General features: G+C 31.9%; 1 protein-coding gene across 10 annotated transcripts in view; it reads left to right on the plus strand.

Annotated features, from left to right (window-relative positions):
- Window positions 1–19,398, plus strand: part of DMD (dystrophin) — a 2,285,006-nt gene that overhangs the window by 1,284,056 nt on the left and 981,552 nt on the right. The window lies entirely within an intron of this gene.

Consider the following 19,398-nt stretch of genomic DNA (forward strand, 5'->3'; position numbering starts at 1 on the left):
TTTAGGGGGAGCTTTGAAGAAGCCCCATAATATGACATGTGAAAGCCAGGGGATGGCAGAAAAAGTTTAGAAACTCAGAAATGAATAATGTGTATATATATAGTATTTTGTTTAATATCAACATAGTTCTTCTTTTAGTATTATAATAATTCAGACTTCTTCTGTGGTCCAAAGGGAGATCCAAAAAGCTTATGCATAGTTTCCAGATCTTGGTTTCTCTCCCTTCTCCCTTCACCTCCCCTACTCCTAACCCCTGTAATGGGTAAGGGATAACTGTATTTATCCAACACTTTTCATCAATTTACTGTTTCTTGAAGTCAGGAACTTTTCTTTTGTACTTTTCTTTTTTGCTTGTTAGCACTTAAATGCTTCAACATTCATTCATTCATTCATTCAGATGCCTCCTCTCAGGCTTGATTTAGATGTGCTCAGTGAGGCTTTTGCATGAGTGGTGCTTAGGAGGATTCTGAACTACTGTTAGAGATAATCCACTGCCTTTATCTTATATTTGTAATAACAAAGAATTTTTCATACAACCGCTTTTTAAATTGTCACAACAACTTGTGAGGGCAATAATGCTGAGCTTATAATCCCTATTTTACTGATTTTGAAGCTGGTGTTGAGAGAAGTTATAAATTGCACAAGAATCACAGACTTCTAAATAAGTTGATTTAGATATACCTATTTTATACCATGTCCTCTTCTAGGGACTAGGGGCACCCTCCTCTCACCCAAAAAAGAGGCAAAAGACAATCCCTACTCTGAAGGATTCAGTCTAATGGAGGAGGTAACATGAAAACTATGTACAATTACAGACACACACACACATACACACATACACAAACACACACACATTGAAGATAAACAAAGTGAAAAGGGGTATCTAGAAAAGCTTGCTAGAAAGTAGAATTTTAGCTAGAGATTTGAAGGAAATAACAGGAATCATGAGGCAAGGAGAGCATGAGGAGAGAGAGCATTCCCAGCTAGAGAGAACAGCCAGTGAAAATTTCTGCAGTTGAATTTGGAGTGGCTTGTTTAAGGAACAAGGAGGATAGTTTGAGTATTGGGAGAAGAGGGTAATGGTGATATAAGATATGAGAAGATTGGAAATGTGGGGAGGGAAGGCATTATAAAGGGTTTTGAATTCCAGTTGATTTTTTATTTTATGCTAGAGATTTTAGCTGAAATTTATTGATTATAAGTAATTATTTCTGCACACATCATATTTCCATACTAGATTACAAACTTTGAGTTTGTAAATGGAAAGGGATGTTTGTTTTATTCTATCTTGAATTCACAACACATAATTCAGAGCCATGCACATAGTAGGTACTTTAAAAATAAATTTATCTTTAATGGGTCCCTTTATTACCCTGAAAAAAAACTCAAAAGCTCTAAGGAATTATGTAAATCCAACCTAAAAATGTCATTTCATGAAAGATCTAATAATCACTAATTCATATTTTTTCTTCTCTTCTAACTATTCCATTCTCAATAAAAATTCTGAAATGTTTTATTGTTCCTTTCTGCCAAGAAACTAGTAAACTTTCCAGACAATCTATCCCTTCTCTATTGCTAATCATTGCAATATAAAACTATCATTACTAACTGTACAAGTCTTTGGAATCAACAGTATTAAAGTGTCCCAAAAATAAGACAGACTAATAAATCATTTTTATTAAAATGTGACATTGCAAAATCAATTTAAAGGGGGAGATTGAAGAGCCAGGATTTTTATTTCCTTGTAGAAACAACATAAAATAAAACAAAATTTAACTGTTATAACCAAAATTTAAACCATTGAAATTTGATTCATAGATGACCTCTAAGAATTTGAAGTACATAAATTGGTTTAATCTACTTCTGATCTCTATTGATAGTCATTCAAATGGAATTCTTACAACTCCCTTTTCTAAAAAGGCCCTAAAATAATTCGTAAAAACAAATCCTTTTCAACTGAAGTTTGGGCTTGTGGAATATGCATTTTTTTAAGATACTAAAAGTCAAGATATAATACAAAGAAAACTATGCATTTTCAATTGTAATTATGTGTTAATATATTTTTGTTTATATGTACCAGTCTGTTCCTCTTGAAAATTAAAAATAGAATACTAGAGAAGAAAAGATTAAGAGGAGTAAAGAAAAAGAGAAACAAGTTTTTTTTTTGTTTGTTTGTTTTTTCCCCCTTTAAACAATCAACTATTAATGTAATATTTTCTTAGAGCTTCACAGTCTATCTAAGCATATAAGCTTACTGGTGCTGAAGAATGTTGACAAAATACTTGGAATAATATTGGATTTTCATGATTTTATAGAGAATCAGCTTTTATCAGTGAAAAAGCATTAGGAATCAAAGAATCATAGAATTAAAAGAACTTTAGAATAGGAAGAGACCTTAGGAGCCACTTAGTTTGATGCATACTCAAATACAAATTCCCACTGTATTATATACAGCATATAGTCATCCAGTCTTTGTCTAAAAACTTGTAATAGGAGTAGCTAGGTAGTACATAGATAGAGTATTGGCTCTGGAGTCAGGAAGACTTGACTTCAAATTCAGCCTCAGACATTTGATACTTACTAACTGTCTGCCTCTGGGCAAGTCACAGTGCCATTGTCATGCAAAAACAAACAAACAAAGAAATAAACAGATAAGTAAAGGTTTATACTAATGGGGAACCCAACACCTACTGAGACAATCTATTATGCTTTTATAAAGTTCTAATTTTATATAGGAAGTTTTTCTTTTTATCAAGTCTTAATTTATCTATCAGCTTCTACCCATTGTTCACCATTTTGCCTTTCTGAGCAAAATAGGATAATTCTAACATCTCTTCTATATGATACCTTGTCAAAACCAATGCAGACAAGATTAGAAAGGAAGCAGTAAACTGGAAAAAAAAAATTACATCCAAGGGTTCTGAAAAAGAACTCATTTCTAAAATACATAGAAGATTGATTCAAAAGAGGGGAAAGAAATAGAGGAAGGTGGGATTAAGTAGAGAGTTGATAGAAGAAAGAATAGAATGGGAGATATGATGGTCAAAAGCAAAATACTTTTGAGGAGACACAGAATGAAAGAAGAGTGAGAGAAGGATAAATGAGGAGAAATCTACAATTATTAATCATAAAGGTGAAAAATAAATTTATGTCAAATTTCTCCAAGTTTTCTTAACTCTAGGCCCAATGCTCTATTCACTATACCACCTACTTGTCTACTATGTGCCAGACACTATGCTAAAGCCTTTAGAAGTATAATATACCTGATCCTCACAACAAACTTGATGAGTAGTTGCTATTATTATGCTCTTTATAATTGAGGGACTGCCACAAACAGAAGTTTAGCAACTTCAAGCAATTAGAAAAATCATTGTCATTTGCAAAATAAATCAAAGTGATTAAAGGAAAGCAAAAAGTTCTTATTTCAGACCTACTACTTAATTTTTATGATTTGCCATCATTCATTTATTTCAATTGCAATTATGTTTTATTATACTTTTATTTAGGTATATTTATTGTAAAAATGTTATTATAAAATTAAGAATCTTAAATACTTCCTTATTCAAAGAAGATTGTATATGAAATCATAAATCTGTTTTGTAAAGCTTAGTATTTTAAAAGTATATATTACATTTAACAAAGCAATATAAATATTACTCTGGTTTTCCATATCCTCTTAATAAGTGCAGCTCATCATTTATCTTAAAATGCTAAGAATGTGGAATAGTGTTTCTTTCTATGGCTTCTTTGAGCAAAAAAATATTTTTCATCAGTCTAGAGCAGGTTTTAAAAATGTTTTAGCATGGTGGAAATTTCATTTCATAGTTCAATAATACTATTTTAGCAAGAAAGCATATACTTGATAAGTTTGTTTTTTTTTCATAAGTACTATATTTATGTAATTCTATGTTGAAGTGTGCATTTATATTATTTTAATAGTTACCTACTTTTGGATATTATTGGCCATATTTTAGCCCTAATGGACATTTAACAGTTGAGTTAAGTGCTTTTAATGGAAATGGTGACAGACTTTTATAGCAACACCGTGATTATAGAGAAATGTGCACCTCTTAAAAGCTACTTCTAACTATATAATTCTATGTGATTCTATAAGGAACCAAGTCCATTATTACCCCAAAAAGAAAACTGTTTAATGCTTGGCATAATGCAGTTCTTTTATCTGATATTGTAAGATAAGTTAAAAATAAAAAGCAGATAAACCTTTAGATTGATTACCTCTTACAAATTATGAATAAAATATGAAGTTTAAAAAGCTCAAATTATTTTGTGTTTCATATCTATGAACTAGTACTCTTCTACAATGAAACAATTCTAACAAAAATAGCTTTTATGTTTGAAGGATTATTATTTCAGACAGAGCATAGAATAGTAGTACCTGAGTGCTTTTGAGACAGAAGAGTTGAGACTTTCTCTATCACTTTTTATGGGGACTTTGAGTATTTTATTTCTCTGAGAAAATATTGCTTATTATTTAAAGAAAATTGAAATCTGATGTAATCAATAATTTTCTGGAACATACTCTCTAGTCTTAAAGAATTGTGTACTTCTTCAAAGGATTCCTAACTCAAAAATAGCACTAGAAAATCAGAAACATAGCAGTGGTAAAGATTGTAATCAGATTTTCTATCAGTTATAAGGCTTGTTATAAGGATAGGGACTGGAATTGTGATTTCATTGCTATAGAGAGCTCCCCTTTAGGGAAATTGCTATACCCCTCCAAGACTCTACTTTCTGGCAACTTAGTCTTAGAGATTTGCCTAGATGTCTGAGAAATTAACAGGGTCACCCGACTCATACATGGCAGAGCTGAGAATGGAAACTCAGATTTTCTGTCTCCAAGACTGGCTTTATATTCATTATATCACACTGCCTTGTTTCTTTCCTTGTTCCTTTCTGTCAGTCTTGCATGTATCTATACATATAGATATAGATGTCATTTCAGTGACATTATTTGAACTTTGGGGAGACACCCCTCTTTAAAAATCATCTATTACAAATAGAGAATCTCAAAGATAGAAAACACTGAAATTGGAGGCAGGAGATATGTGTTTATATCGTGGCTATTTTACTACCTTTGAAACATGTTCAAGTTGCTTAATCAAGTGTTTCCCTTGGTTACAAAATAAGAAATTCAATGTACTCAGAAGTTTTTAACCTTTTTTTATTTAAACCCCTTTGTCTTGAATTCCTTTGGCAATCTGATGAAGCCTATGAAGCCAGCCATTTTTCAGAATGATCCTTGTTTTTTTTTGTTTTTTTGTTTTTTTATGATTGTGGTTAACACTAAAATTCAGCTCATGGTTAGTGAAAATGAAGATGCAATTTTTCTTTTCTGTAAATTCATGAATTCCAGGAAATTTATCCACAAATTTATTGTCAGGGATCTGTGCATCTACTCTGGTCTGTTAGGAAAAGCAAGGGATATAGATTTAGATGAATAAAAATTTAATCATTGTAGAGTGGGGTAAAAACACAAAATAAAGGGTTAAAAAAATCTTAATTGGAATTATCCAGTTTCTTCCCTTGAAAAATGAGGAGGGTTGGATTAGAGAATCTCCAGGTTTCTCAAGCTCTAACATTACATAAATCTAAAACAAAAACAAAATCCCATGATCCAAGCAATATCATATTGTCAAATTTTCTGATTTAAATACTTCCGGGTAAATAAATATAAGAGAGCAAATAGCCACTTAAAACAAAGCTTTTGAGTTCCTCCAATCTATATATTTTTTGATCTGAGCAAAAAGACTACAAACATCCATTTTTTTTCTCATTTAATTGTCTTTAGAAAGATTGTTTTAGAACTTCAATAAATAAATGCCTGTTGATTTATGAAGTTTCTTACCCCAGAAAATACTTTTCTTGGGATAATTTTTCTTGCATTCTATACTGATTTTTAAAAAATATTATGAACTTAACAAACATAAACATTACAATAGACCGAAAAGAATATTATAAAAATATTATGAAAAAATATTACATAAAATTTATGTATATGGGTATGTGTATGTACACATATACATATATATCAGTTTATCTATAGATAACATATATATTTCAACCTGATACTAACAAAATTGCTCTGCTGGCTGTATCTAACTCCTGATTTTTCTTTTCCAGCATCTTTTTAAAAATGTATTTCCCTCCTCTTTTTGAGACTACAGTAAAGGCCTCTTCATGGAGACCTAACTATTTACAGCAAGCAAGGTTTATTAGTGCGGCTATTACTTATCATTACATTACAATTGAATTACTATTGAACAGTGAAAGATTACCAATTATTTTAGTGACATCCACATTTGTCCACTTTTCTGGGAGTGCTTCAACTAATCTAGTCTATGTGGAAGTTACAGAAAAATATGGGCAGTGCTTAATCATATTCCTTCTCTATATGCTTAAATCTCACTTATATGCTTCTATTTCTTGTGACCTGAGATTATCTTTCTAGTCACTGTTCCCAAATAGTCATTAGTTTATAAATTCAATGTCTTCCAAAAGTCCTGTGTTAGCTATAATTTCCTTTGTATCTTTGCTCTTTAATGGTAACAATGGTGATGGTTTAGAATGTTAACATCAGAGCATCAGTCCTGAAGTCAGGAGGACCCGAGTTCAAATGTGACCTTAGACATTTAATACTTTCTAGATGTGTGATCCTCAGCGAGTCACTTAACCCCAATTGTCTCAGGGGAAAAAAAAAAGAATATTGATATCATCAAGATCAAATATTTATTGGGAACTTACTGCATGAACTGGAGAGTCATGATCAAGTCTGATTTGAATATAAAAGATCTGCAACAATACAAAGTATTAGCATTTCTATCATTACTTCTTAAAATTAATTTTTTTTAACAAAACCCTCTTCAAGTCAAACTAAAATTATACTGACTTTGTAGTTAAATTTTAATTTTTTTTAAAGAAAAATCAAAATATTTAAAATTTATATATGCCTTTTGCTGAGAAAAATCTTTTACCTACTGTATAAGTTTTTGAATGTTAGTAGTTTTTTTTTTTAATTGCCTTATCTGATCAGCTATTTAACCTAATAAATTACAGGTTATTATATAATAATTTGCTCCCACTTCTATAGCCTTCTATCAAAAAGTCAGGTAATATAAAAGCCCAACTATGATTAATGTGGATTCCTCATATTCATTTTCCTGAATTTTCTTTCAAATTGCCAAATTCTAATTTATAATACATCAAGTTGGAACAAAATTAATTCATTATTTAAATTACTCTAGCTTTTTATAACTTAAATGTCTCTTTTAATGTTACTAAAGAAAACTCCTTAGTTGTTTATGATTAATATTTTCCATTATTGTTGCTTGAAAATTTAAAACACTTTGATGTCAGAATATTTATTCTCCTCTTTTTGAAGTGAAGACTATCTCATATTTATTATAAAGAGAGTCCTTTAAAATGGAAGCAAAAATTTGAAATTGACACAAGCGTGTCCTTGGATCCAGGTAATCACACTGAAACTGTTATCCAAGAAATATCCATAATCCATTTGTTGGTCTCTTACAAAGTTATTTTTTGTAAAATGAATATGCTTTTGCTTCTGAAATTAAGACTTTTCTGATATCTAAGAAGATAAATAGATGACACAGTCTTTTAGAATTTTTTCCTGGAGTGTGACATATTATTGCTCTTCTAAAGTGACTTACCAAATAGTATATACTGGTCAGAATTAAAAAAAAATCATGCATCTTCCTAAATAGATTTCACAAAAGGAATAGGAATTCACTCTTCAATATTGAGCCAATCAAGAAAAGAAAAAAGATCATATGATTTTTAGGAGAAACATTGTATTCCTAGTTTTTCTTTTACCTTAAATAAATACACATCATGGACCTTTGTTAAGGAACACATTCTGAAAAATAGAAATGCTGTTCCTTTTATAGAAAATCACTGAAAATGACAGAAGGTAGGAAGTACAGAAGGAGACAGACAAGCAGGATAGCTTTGGAATTAACATGTTGAAATTATTATTTACTCTTGGAACTCAGTTCCACATTTGCAAAATTAAATGATTGGATGAAAGTTGTTGTCAACCTGAGGAATTCTCAACATGAGGTACATAGGCTCTCTGGTGGAGTCAATTGAATGTATTTTAGGGAGTCTGTGAACTTGAATAAAAGACAGATGAAAACATAAAAAAAAAAAAATTATGTACTTTTTATGCAATAAAATTTTGGTTTCATACACAACCATTCTCTTCTGTCCTTTCATATATATATATATATATATATATATATATATAGTAATATTCATCTTTATTGATGTTTATCAAATTTAGAGTAACAAAAAATTAAAATCAAACTCCTGAAAAAAGTATCAGTAAATGAGGTTATCTTGAATACAACAGTAATAACATTTACATTTGGGAGGGAGGGGGAGAAAATGATGGAATATATAAAGGAATAAAACTGTGAAATGAAATTGAAATGTGAGGGTCTCACTCCTATCCCTCAAATGCTACCACCCCTGAAATATATAAAATTTTCAAGTGGAGTTGCTTTTTGGTTACTGGTAAGCAATTATTGGAATGCTGGAAAGCTTCATCAAAAAACAGCATGTCCAAAGCAAAATTTTCTTAATACTACTACTATATATATATATATATATATATATATATATATATATATATATAATAAATGGAGGCCATATCCCAGGTTTTTCAAGACCAATTAAAATGCATTTAAATCACTTTGAGATGATAGCTAAGAAATTTAGGTCAATTATAATTTTGAATAAAATAATAAAATTTGAGAAAATTATGAGTTGAGGAAAATAAGATAGACTCCCCTATTGAATTTTATAATTTCTTCTCTAAATTATACTTCCTTTTAATTAGCATATGGAATTTTAAAAATCAATAATAGTGTGCTTGGGATTAGTCAATGAAATCTTGCTAATTTTAATCTTTTTCTTAAAAAGAGGAAATAACAAACTTTAATATGGAAATAATGTTTTTTTTTTGTATTATATATTGTCACTCTATACTTTGAATATACAAGATGTTCATTAATTTAAGGGAAAAAAAGTGGGATACAAAATAAGAAAATGAAGATTAATGGAAAATATATAGTTATTTATGAGCTATATTTAGCAATTAAGGAAAACAATTGAATAAATAAGAAGAACCTAGTAATGAAATGTATTTTCAATGAAATTTATTTTGTAGAATGTAGTCAATGTAACACATTGACTATGAAATTTAAATAGTGTTAAGAAATGACATGAATTTGGGAAAGTTAATTTTTAAAAAATTCCTGGACATTTTGGGAATAGTTCTTATTTTGTTCTATTTTCCCAGTGCTTAATGGGGGGGGGGGGGTCTATTGAAAGATTATATATTTACTATAAGAGGACCAGCTCTTACTAAGTTAAAAAAGACTCATTCATAACAGAGTTTTGATCTACATCACTATACAAACTCTGACCTAGTCACTGATTTTTGAAATATTGAGTTAATGAAGTGTTTATCATTGAATCATAAGAAGTCATGTGAAAAATAACAGGATAGATAGTATATTCTTTTTCTATTAGTGGATTTTTTTTTAACCTGGAAGACGTGGTATTCTTTTGCTATGAATTATTGTTTGTTTTAACCCACTAAGTATCACATTGAGATAGATAGCAGATACACATGACAAATAACCCTTCTTGAAAATTATCTCAAGGTGGATTGCTAGATGTGTAGCCATGTTTTCAGAAGGGCTTGGGTTGATTTCTTTTCTGACATGTTCCCATTGATTTCTTCAAGGGTAGGAAAAGGGGTTTGAAAACTTGTTGAGATGTTGGAAATTGTATTTTGGAAAAATATGGGGGGGGGGGGGGTAGATAGTGAGAGTGAGAGTAAGGATAGTTTCTCTTGAAACTTTTAAAAATTATGTAAAAGAACAGATAGAACAAAAAGGTCTCCCTATAGGTGCAAAATGTAATAGAAATAAGGGAGCCACAGTAACAGCACTCACCTCAGTCTGTTTGTTCTAGGGATCTTGTGGTATATAAGCTCCAGAATTCTTTATTAATCACAAAAAACTGGCTTCAATGGACATTCACTGATCAATAAAATACAGGACATACACTAGTGACTGATGATAACTACCTTTTTCAAACCTAAAAAAAACTTGGAATGATTTTTGCTCTCCCTAATTTCCCATTCCTTTTGTCTCAGTTATTGAAATCAGCCAGACACTGCTGAATTTTGACTGTTTGCTAATAGTTGTTTCTATTTTGTATTCTAGGTTTGTTGTGGTTTTTTTTTTTTTAAGAAGCTTGATTTTTCTTGTAAAAATCCATTTTTAAGTCATAAATGTGTGCTGGATGTCTATATGTTTATTCTATTCTGGAGAAGAGCGTAGGGTATAGAGAATGATATCTGGAATACTACCTAGAATACTGTGAACAAAAAAAGTCAGAAGACTAAAGTGTAAGAAGACAGAAAAAAACAGGAAGAGGCTTCATTGGGAATTGTTTTAAAAGTGAAACAGAGAATATTGTATTTGATCATGCAAGTAATAGGGAACCACTGGAGTTTATTAGGCTAGGGGTGGAAAGGCAGTGTGTGGCAGAGTTGGACCCATACTTTAGGATGATCATTTTGGTAGATGAGCAAAGGAAGAACTGGAGTGAGGGAGAATGTTTATGCAGGGACACTCTCCAGAAGGTTATTATATTGGTCTAGGCATGGTGATGAGAGACTACCAGCATGGTGTGTGTGAGTTGACAGCAGGGAATGTATTTAAGAGATGTGAAGATAGAAATAAGATTCAGCAGTAGATTGGCTATGTGGAATAAATATAACAGAAACTGAGGTTGATTCCAAGATTATGGTGCTAGTTAATTGTGAGACTGATTGTACCTTCAAATGCAAAAGGAAAATTAGGAAGAGGGGAGGGTTAGAAGGAAGTTGATTAGTACAGTTTCCAAGATGTTGAATTTTTTGAAATGTTTACCCTATTCAAGATGTCTAAGAAATAGTTGGTGATATGAAGCAAGAAGGAGCTCAGAACAGAGGTTAGTACATGTTATATAAATAATCTGAGATTTATCTGCATTGCAATGATGATTTATTAACCCAAGAGAACTGATATATCACCAAGAAAGGCAGCATAAAGTGAGAAAAGAAGTACAAGGATCACGACTGTTATTGGGAAAGACCTATTTGAAAAACCATAAAGACAAAAAGTAGTCAGACAGATAAGCGGAAAATAGGGAGAGAGTAGTAGCATGGTGAAAAATTAGACATGAAAGTACATTCATGAGAAAGTGATCCTGGCTTTGAAGAGAAATTTACAATCAAATGACAAAAATGGAAGACAGACAACAAAGGGATTAGAAATGAATAAGAGAAGTGGGAGTATTAATTAGGAACAGTTGTCTCAAGATGTTTTCCTAAGAAGAGGAAAATTACAGAATGAAAAAAAGAAAACAGTTAGCTTAGATTTTAGTTATATATAATTAACTTTTCAGTGCTTTCAATTATTAACTCAAGGTATCTGCTTATTAAATAGAATGCTGTGCTTGGAATGAGGAAGACCATCTTTCTGAGTTCAAATTTGACTTCAAATACTTACTAACTGTGTGATCCTGGGCAAGTCACTCAAGCATGTCTACCTCAGGTTCCTCCTGGAGAAGAAAATTGCAAACTACTCTAGTATCATTTTTAAGAAATCTAGAAATGAGATCATGAAGAATTGCATAAGACTAAAAACACACAACAAAATGTTTACTAATGTACCCACCAGGAATCAGTGGGGCTAATCCAGCATCATAAATCCCATAGGCAAACTATGATTCAGTGAATTCAGAAGGATTTTAGTGGAGAAGAGAGTGGGATCAGATATAGTAACCAACCCAAAAGGGAGGGATGGGGAAGTTCCAGTTAGCTTGATTAAAAGCAATGGGAGATCCAGATGGAGTATATGGGAACTGGCAAGTGCAGAAATGTGTTATTTGTACAGAATTCTGCTGTTTGGTGCCTGCTTTGGCTACCACTCCATGGCTGCCTGAGCCAGCTAGTATGTGTCACCTTGGTACAGCAACTGAGTGAATACAGATAACACTGAATAATACTGAATGTGTGAATTTTTAATATAAATGTTCTGTTTGTAAATAGAAATAGTGATGAGACAAAAAGATAATGTAATAAACCAATTCTTGACTTAATTATATTCCTTACACATTAATAATTGATACAGAGGTGTGACCTAATGCCAACAAATATTCCCCCTCCTCCTTTGTTGACATCATTTAGAATTTCCTTCCCTTTTTTCTCTTCCATTATATACCCTACTTCTGCAAAAGCCCCTAGATTTGCCTCATCCCTTAACACTGCTTATCACTTCATCCGGTAGTTGAACCAGGATGGGGTCTGAGAAAGTAAAATTAGTATAGAAAAGGAGACAAACTCTCCTTTCTAAGGATTATTCTCTCTCATCCTTACTCTCTCTGCTTATCCTGACCTTGATGAGGGCCACTTGTGGAGATGGTATAAGAGATAATAATAAATGTTGTTAAATTAATCTGTACATCTTTTCTGGGTATTCTTGGTTGAAAACAGTTTTTGCAGTAAAATATTTTATGGGATTGTTTAGTTCTATATTGAATTTAGACTTGCATGGTCTGACTTATGAACCTAATTACTATGTTTCCATAGAAAAGTGCACTAAGATTTTTAGACTGACTTAAACCTTTTTGGATGCAAACATATTTGTAGGTTGTAGGCTTCCTCTAAAAAGCATATGTTTTTCCTTTAAAATATTAAAATTCCAAACTTCTTTCTCTAAAAATCATGAAAATAACATAATTGTATTATTTCATTATAAAGTTATTTCATTATTCCATTTAATATCCACAATGAGTTAACCATGGACTATTGTCTCCATTTTATTAAGGAAACTAAGACTCAGAAAGTGCAAATAGCATGATTAAGTTTATACAACTTATAAGGGGCAAAACCCAAACCTAGGCTTTCTGACTTAGATCTTTCCATTGTACCATATTCTTTCAATTTTATCATTCTCAAGAGAGGAATTTTAATGGAAAGAGGATATAAAACTCTTGAGATGACAGAATCATTAAAAACTGGGAACAGGATAATTTTAGTGACAGTTTAATTTATGAAATTCAAGTAATTAATGTCTGCTATGCTTATCAAAGTTTTCTCATCAGATGTTGAATTCAGAGGAAATAGGGTACCAGAGGTCCAGAATTCAAGTTGGTGTGAAAAATTGATAGCTGTACTGAGCACAGAAATAGGGCAAATGTATCTCTGAGAAGTCAACTGGATTTTCACAGATGGCCTGTAGGTTTTGAAGGCTAATTTGATGAAGCAGAGTTAAATGATTGAAATTGTATGCAATCATTAATCCAGTCATACTTTAAATGCTTCATTGAAAAGATTTTTATTGCTTATGAGTGAGCTTCAAATTAAAAGATCAAAACGTGTAGAAAGACATCAAAACTTGAGTGAAAAACTGATAGTAAATTCACAAAAGAACTTTTCTATCATTTTTCATGTGATCACAAAATGGCAATTCAATATTCTATAGCCATTTGAAATTAACATTTTTTATTAATGGTATTTTATTTTTCCAAATACATACAAAGATACTTTTCGACATTCATCTTTGCAAAATCTTGTGTTCCAAATTTTTCTCCCTCTCACTTTCTCCTCCCTCCCATAGACAGCAAGCATATGCTTTAAATATGAAATATTTAAAGTTAAACATATGCAATTTTCCTAAACATATTTCCATATTCATTAAGAAAAATCAAATTGGTGGGGGGAGACAAGAGAAAGAAAAAACAAACGAGCAAACAAACAACAACAAAGTGAAAATACTATGCTTTGATCCACATTCAGTCTCCATAGTTCTCTATGGATGAATATGACTCTTTTTATCACAAGTCTATTGGAATTGACTTGAATGACCTTGTATATTAACATTTTTGAGGGAGCTAGGTAGTATAATGCAGATAATGCTAGACAGGGAGACATTAAGACCGGAATTCAAATTTGGCTTCAGGCTTTTACTAACTACGTGAGCTCTTACACTATTTTGCCACAATTTTCCTAACCATAAAATGGGGACAATAAATATACCTATATCATATAGTTTTTGTAAGGATCAAATGAGAAAATATTTGTAAAGGGAAATGGGAAGAGAACAAGCATTTATGTTCTACCATGTGCTACACATTAAGCTAAGTGCTTTACAAAAACTATTTCAGGCCATGATCTTGCTTCACCTACAGTAAAGAGCTAGGCTCTTTAAAGCCTAGGTGCTTAATAAATGTCTTTTTTTTCCTTTCCTAATCTCCAAGAATCCTTTTAAGATTCAAAGTGCCTGCCTTCCTTAATATCAACATCATAATCAATGCTTTTTAGAAATATCATTGCATCAAAACTTTAGTAGTTTACCAAAAGAAAGCAAATTTGTTTTCGTGTAATCAAGTATTGGTTAACTTCTTTTTTTCTCCTCTCAATATCCTTTGTTTCCCACTATCCCAATTTTCCCAGGAAGTTAAACTGCCTTTTTAAAAATTCTCTTGGGATCCTAAAAATACACTGATCCCAAATGAACAAGGATATATAATTTTTTTTGGTTTGCTTTTGTTTTGTTGTGTCTTTACATTGCTCCCAAATGATCAATTCTATTATTATTTCCTTCTATTTTAGACATTAGCCTTATTTTTTGAGTCAATATTGGATTTAGTGTGCATCAGACAGGTATTTTTTCTGGTTTTTATTTTGCCTTTAGCCATAACAGATAGAATTTGATTTGCTGAACTAACTCTAAAACTTTGTCAGAATGCTATCTGAATAGTTCTTATAATCACTATAAATATAAGCAAGAATATATTTATTTTTAATTAAATTAAGTGAGCCAGAACTGTACTTGGGTTTAGCATTATAAAACGATAGCCTTCTACTTTTATTGCCATATTGCCATATCCTTTCTTTTATTTTGTGTCCCAGAAGAGGTTGACTGGATACTTATTTGCTTAAGCAATTAGTTCAAAGATTATTAATACTTGAATCTGGCAGCCTTTCAGGGTTTTTTAAAGAAAAAATAGCCTAACAGCTTTACATTTTTAAAACCAATTTGAAAAAGCATTATCAGCTTTTCATGGTCTTTTCCTAAAGTCCTCTCTTTCCATGATTTGTTGTGACTGAGTTCTTGAAGACATTAGGTTAAAAAGGCTTTAAGTAAGACTATGCCCTAATTACAAAGAGGGAATCAACTGGTGATAATTTTTAAGCCACAGTAACTCATAAAGACCTTTTCTGAAGGCATAGGGGAAAGGTAACCATGCTGAAGAAATTATGAAACTTTGGGGTATAATTATGACAGTATAAATGAAATGCTGTCTCAAGGCTGTTTTCAGTTTATATTGAAATTCTTATGTATGGGGCCTAATTGTATTCAAATATCTGTGCTTTGGCACAGTTGTCCCCCTCATGCCTGAAATGTTCTCCATCTCCCCCTCAGCCTTTTGGAACCCTTAGTCCCTATAAGAATTGGCTTTATTTCCATCTCCAACTAGAAGCCTTTTGATCAGCCTAGATACTAGTTGCCAACATCCCATGTCCAATTACCTTGTATTGATTTTGCATATATTTGGTATTTACTTTATTTGCATAAAACCCTGGCCAGGTCTGTTTTTTCTTTGTCCTTGTATTCCCAGAACTCAGCATGGAGTCTGACAAAAAAAAAAAAAATAGGCCCTTAATAAATGCTTGTTAAATTGAATTTAATTAATTAACTTACCACATTTCTATTGTGAATCTGATTGACTTTTTGGCCCAGAGTTTTACTTGCTTTACTTCATAGCTGGGGATCAAGAGATTTATCCATTAGTTTAAGAGGAATGAAAAGTTGAATTTATTAAACATTTATTAAACCTTTACTACATACCATGCATTATCCTTGTTTATAAATTGTATCTGTCAGTAGAAAGTAAGCTCCTTGAGAGCAAGAAGTAGGGTTTTGGGGGGAGATTGCTTTTGTTTTGTTTTGTTGTATCTTTATTTTACATTCCCATTGTTTAGCAAAATATCTGGCATTAATAAATAAGGAATGAAAGTTTGTTATTATCAGTCAGTACATTGGTGGAATCAAGTGCCTTATCTACCTTCTTTTCTGTTGATACGTTCCATTCATGATATTTCTTATGCCATTTCATGTATGCAAGTCATGTTTGTGTTATATGTTCTAGACTATTTATGATTACCATATGCAAAAACTTATGTTAAGACAAACATGGAACTCTTGGAAATAAATGTAATATCCATAGTTTTATTTTAGGACCCAAAATGTCAAGATCAACATTTTTCATAATGAAACATCTTTATAACATCTAAAAATACGCAGCAGAGGGAATGAATTCCCTCAACGAGTTTACATTCTACTAGATTAGAAAAGATGTACAATTACACCTATACAAATATAAATAAATAAATACATAAACACAATATTTTTATGAGGGTATTAGCAATTGAACATCTCAGGAAAAGTTTCACATAGAAGATGCCATAAACTGAGCTCTTAAGAAGGAATTCTAAGAGGCAAAGGTGAGGCAGGAGTATATTCTATCTTTGGAGGACAGGCTAAAATAGCTTAGAACCAAGAAATGTGTTTTTCACAAATGACATGAGAAATATACAGCGCGAGTAAGAAGACTAATTGACTGAACCATAGGGTGAATATTGCAGAAGAAACTAGAAAGATAATTCGGAGCCAGGTCTTGAAGGTCCTTGACACATCAAACAAAGATATACAATAAAGTAAACAAAGTTGTTTGCATTTACCCAGATGTAATAATAAAATCACTTGAGTGACATGGTCTATCCTTTTCTCTAAAAAAATCACTTAGACATATTTTTAGAAGATAGTTTAGAGAGGGAAGAAACTTTGGAATAAGTGAATTGAAGTTAGGAAACTTGCATTAATTCAGGAAGAAGTAGTAAAGAAAAACTGAATTAGGAGATAACTGAAGGAGCAAAGCCAAATGAAAAATGTGAAAATAGAAAAGATAAAACTTAGCCACTAAATATGAAGATTAGGAAGAATGAAGAGTTGAGGAATAACAGTGATACACTAAAATTAAGGAAAATGTATTCACAATGAAATGGGAATTCCAGTGAATACAACAGAAGGAAAAGAAAGATAAAATAGGATATGATGGGAGAAATGTGGGAAACCAATGATAAAATGGGGTTGAATGGAGGGTATTATTACTCTTAGGTAGCTGATGACTGTCAGAGGAGGGGGAAGATTAAAAGATGTTATGAATTTGGTATTTTAAGCTATAAAGCCAAATGTAGTGGCAATGGATTCACCAACTCTGCTGCAAGGAGCTGATGAATGCAATGGCCTCTCATTCTGCTGAGTGAAGAATTTAAAGTCAAATTTACTGAAATTTTAAGGTGCGGTAGGCTGAGTCCTTGATCCCAACTGGAAAGAAATATGGCTACTGAAAAGCCCAGAGCATTTTCAGATGGAGCACATTCTCCCAGGAAGATATTCTCTCTTTAGCCTACTCTTCATTCATCTAGCTAGAATGGATGTCACTGAAGAGTGTTTTAGCATGGCAGCATCAAAGATTTCCTTAATCACTAATGAGTTTCACACCCTGAAGCAAAATGGAAATGGTATCCTATACAGACTAACAAAACTAAGTCATTCATGAAGCCTACAATCTATTCATCTGAGGCTATCCTAAGGAAAAACAGAGTATACAATAGAAATAACCAGCTACAACCAATACAAATAGAAATAGAGTGAGCAAGGAGGAACAACTTTGAGATGATTACAAGAGCAATAATCTCCCTTTTCCCTGTGTGATGTAATTAGATCAAGAGATCAATTTATTTTCCAAAAGAATACATCTTTTTTTTTTAATACTCCTCAGTAAAAAGAAAATAGGCTTAACATGTTGAATTTTGATTTATATAATTCCTCAGAACTATACTATTCTATGTATAGAAGAATATTTGTGTTTATTTTAAATAGCATCGATTACTGTCCTGAACATTATTGGGTTATAGCAATGGCATAGCATGTACAGGACTAGTCTTGAAGTCCTAAAAACCTCATTTCAAGTCCTGTCTTTGACATATAAAGTGGTATAACTACAGGTATGTCACTTAATCTATGGTATTTTAGACAGTTTTCTAAGACTAAAATTACAGAGAACAGCAACTCCTAATGTCCACCCCCCCCCCAATGCTTTTATCATACTGAATAGAACTGATGTTTATATTCATGATTAATGTTCACATGAAATCTATTCTGCTTATACTCTGATCTCTCATTTTATATCATTTAAAGAGCAAAGATTACTTCCAATCAAATCAACAAAATAATTCTAAATAGGCTTTTTCCCCCTTGCTTCAATGACTAAAGATGAAGGTTTACCACATGTGAATCTAGAACTATGTTAGCTACCCTGACAAATTGCCAAAATACTTCATACTCTGAGAGATTTTTATATTTTGAACATGTTATCTTATGAAACTAGGAACATCTACAATCTTCTAGGTCAATTTTTATACTTGCAAAAACTTTCAGTTATATTACTATTATGATAATCCCTATGCATTTTAAATGGGCTAGAACATGAACTAAAGAAATATATTCAGTCTTGTGACTTCCTACTCAAAAGGATAAAATCTTAAGTGAGAAACATTAATCACCAATCAATCAAGACCACAGAAAATTCAATCAAAATAGATGCGTTTTCTTAGTAGACATGTAAGGTGACCTAGCTGGGGTGGAAAGGGAGGAGAATTACTCAATTCAATCAAGTTTAAAACCAAAGAGCTGATTTAGATATATATACCCTCCTGAGTTCAAGTCTAACCTCAAACACTTACTAGTAGTGTGATTCTGGCAAGTCCCTTAACCTTTTTTTTTTCTCATCTATAAAATGAGTTAGAGTAAGAAACAAACTACTCCCATATCTTTACCCTCAGAAAAAAACAAAAAACAAACAAACAAAAACAATCCAATGGGACCACAAAGAGTCAAAAGACCATTGAAATGAATGAATAAGAGCAAAAAAGGCTGATTGGCAGGGCAGCTATGTGGCACAGTAGATAGCGCACCAGCCCTGAAGTCAGGATGACCCGAGTTCAAATTTGGTCTCAGACACTTAACATTTTAGCTGTGTGATACTGGGCAAATCACTTAATCCTAATTGCTTCAGGGGGGAAAAAAAGACTAATTGAGTGAGGAAGGAATATAAGTGGAGCATTTAAATGTAATACTAGAGTTTCACATGTGTTACTGAGTGACTAGGATTGTTACTACTGACATAGGAGGAGCTGATTTTCCTAGAAAGTATAAATTCAGTTCTGGA

Source organism: Sarcophilus harrisii, chromosome 3, assembly GCF_902635505.1.
Source record: "Sarcophilus harrisii chromosome 3, mSarHar1.11, whole genome shotgun sequence".
Taxonomy (NCBI): domain Eukaryota; kingdom Metazoa; phylum Chordata; class Mammalia; order Dasyuromorphia; family Dasyuridae; genus Sarcophilus; species Sarcophilus harrisii.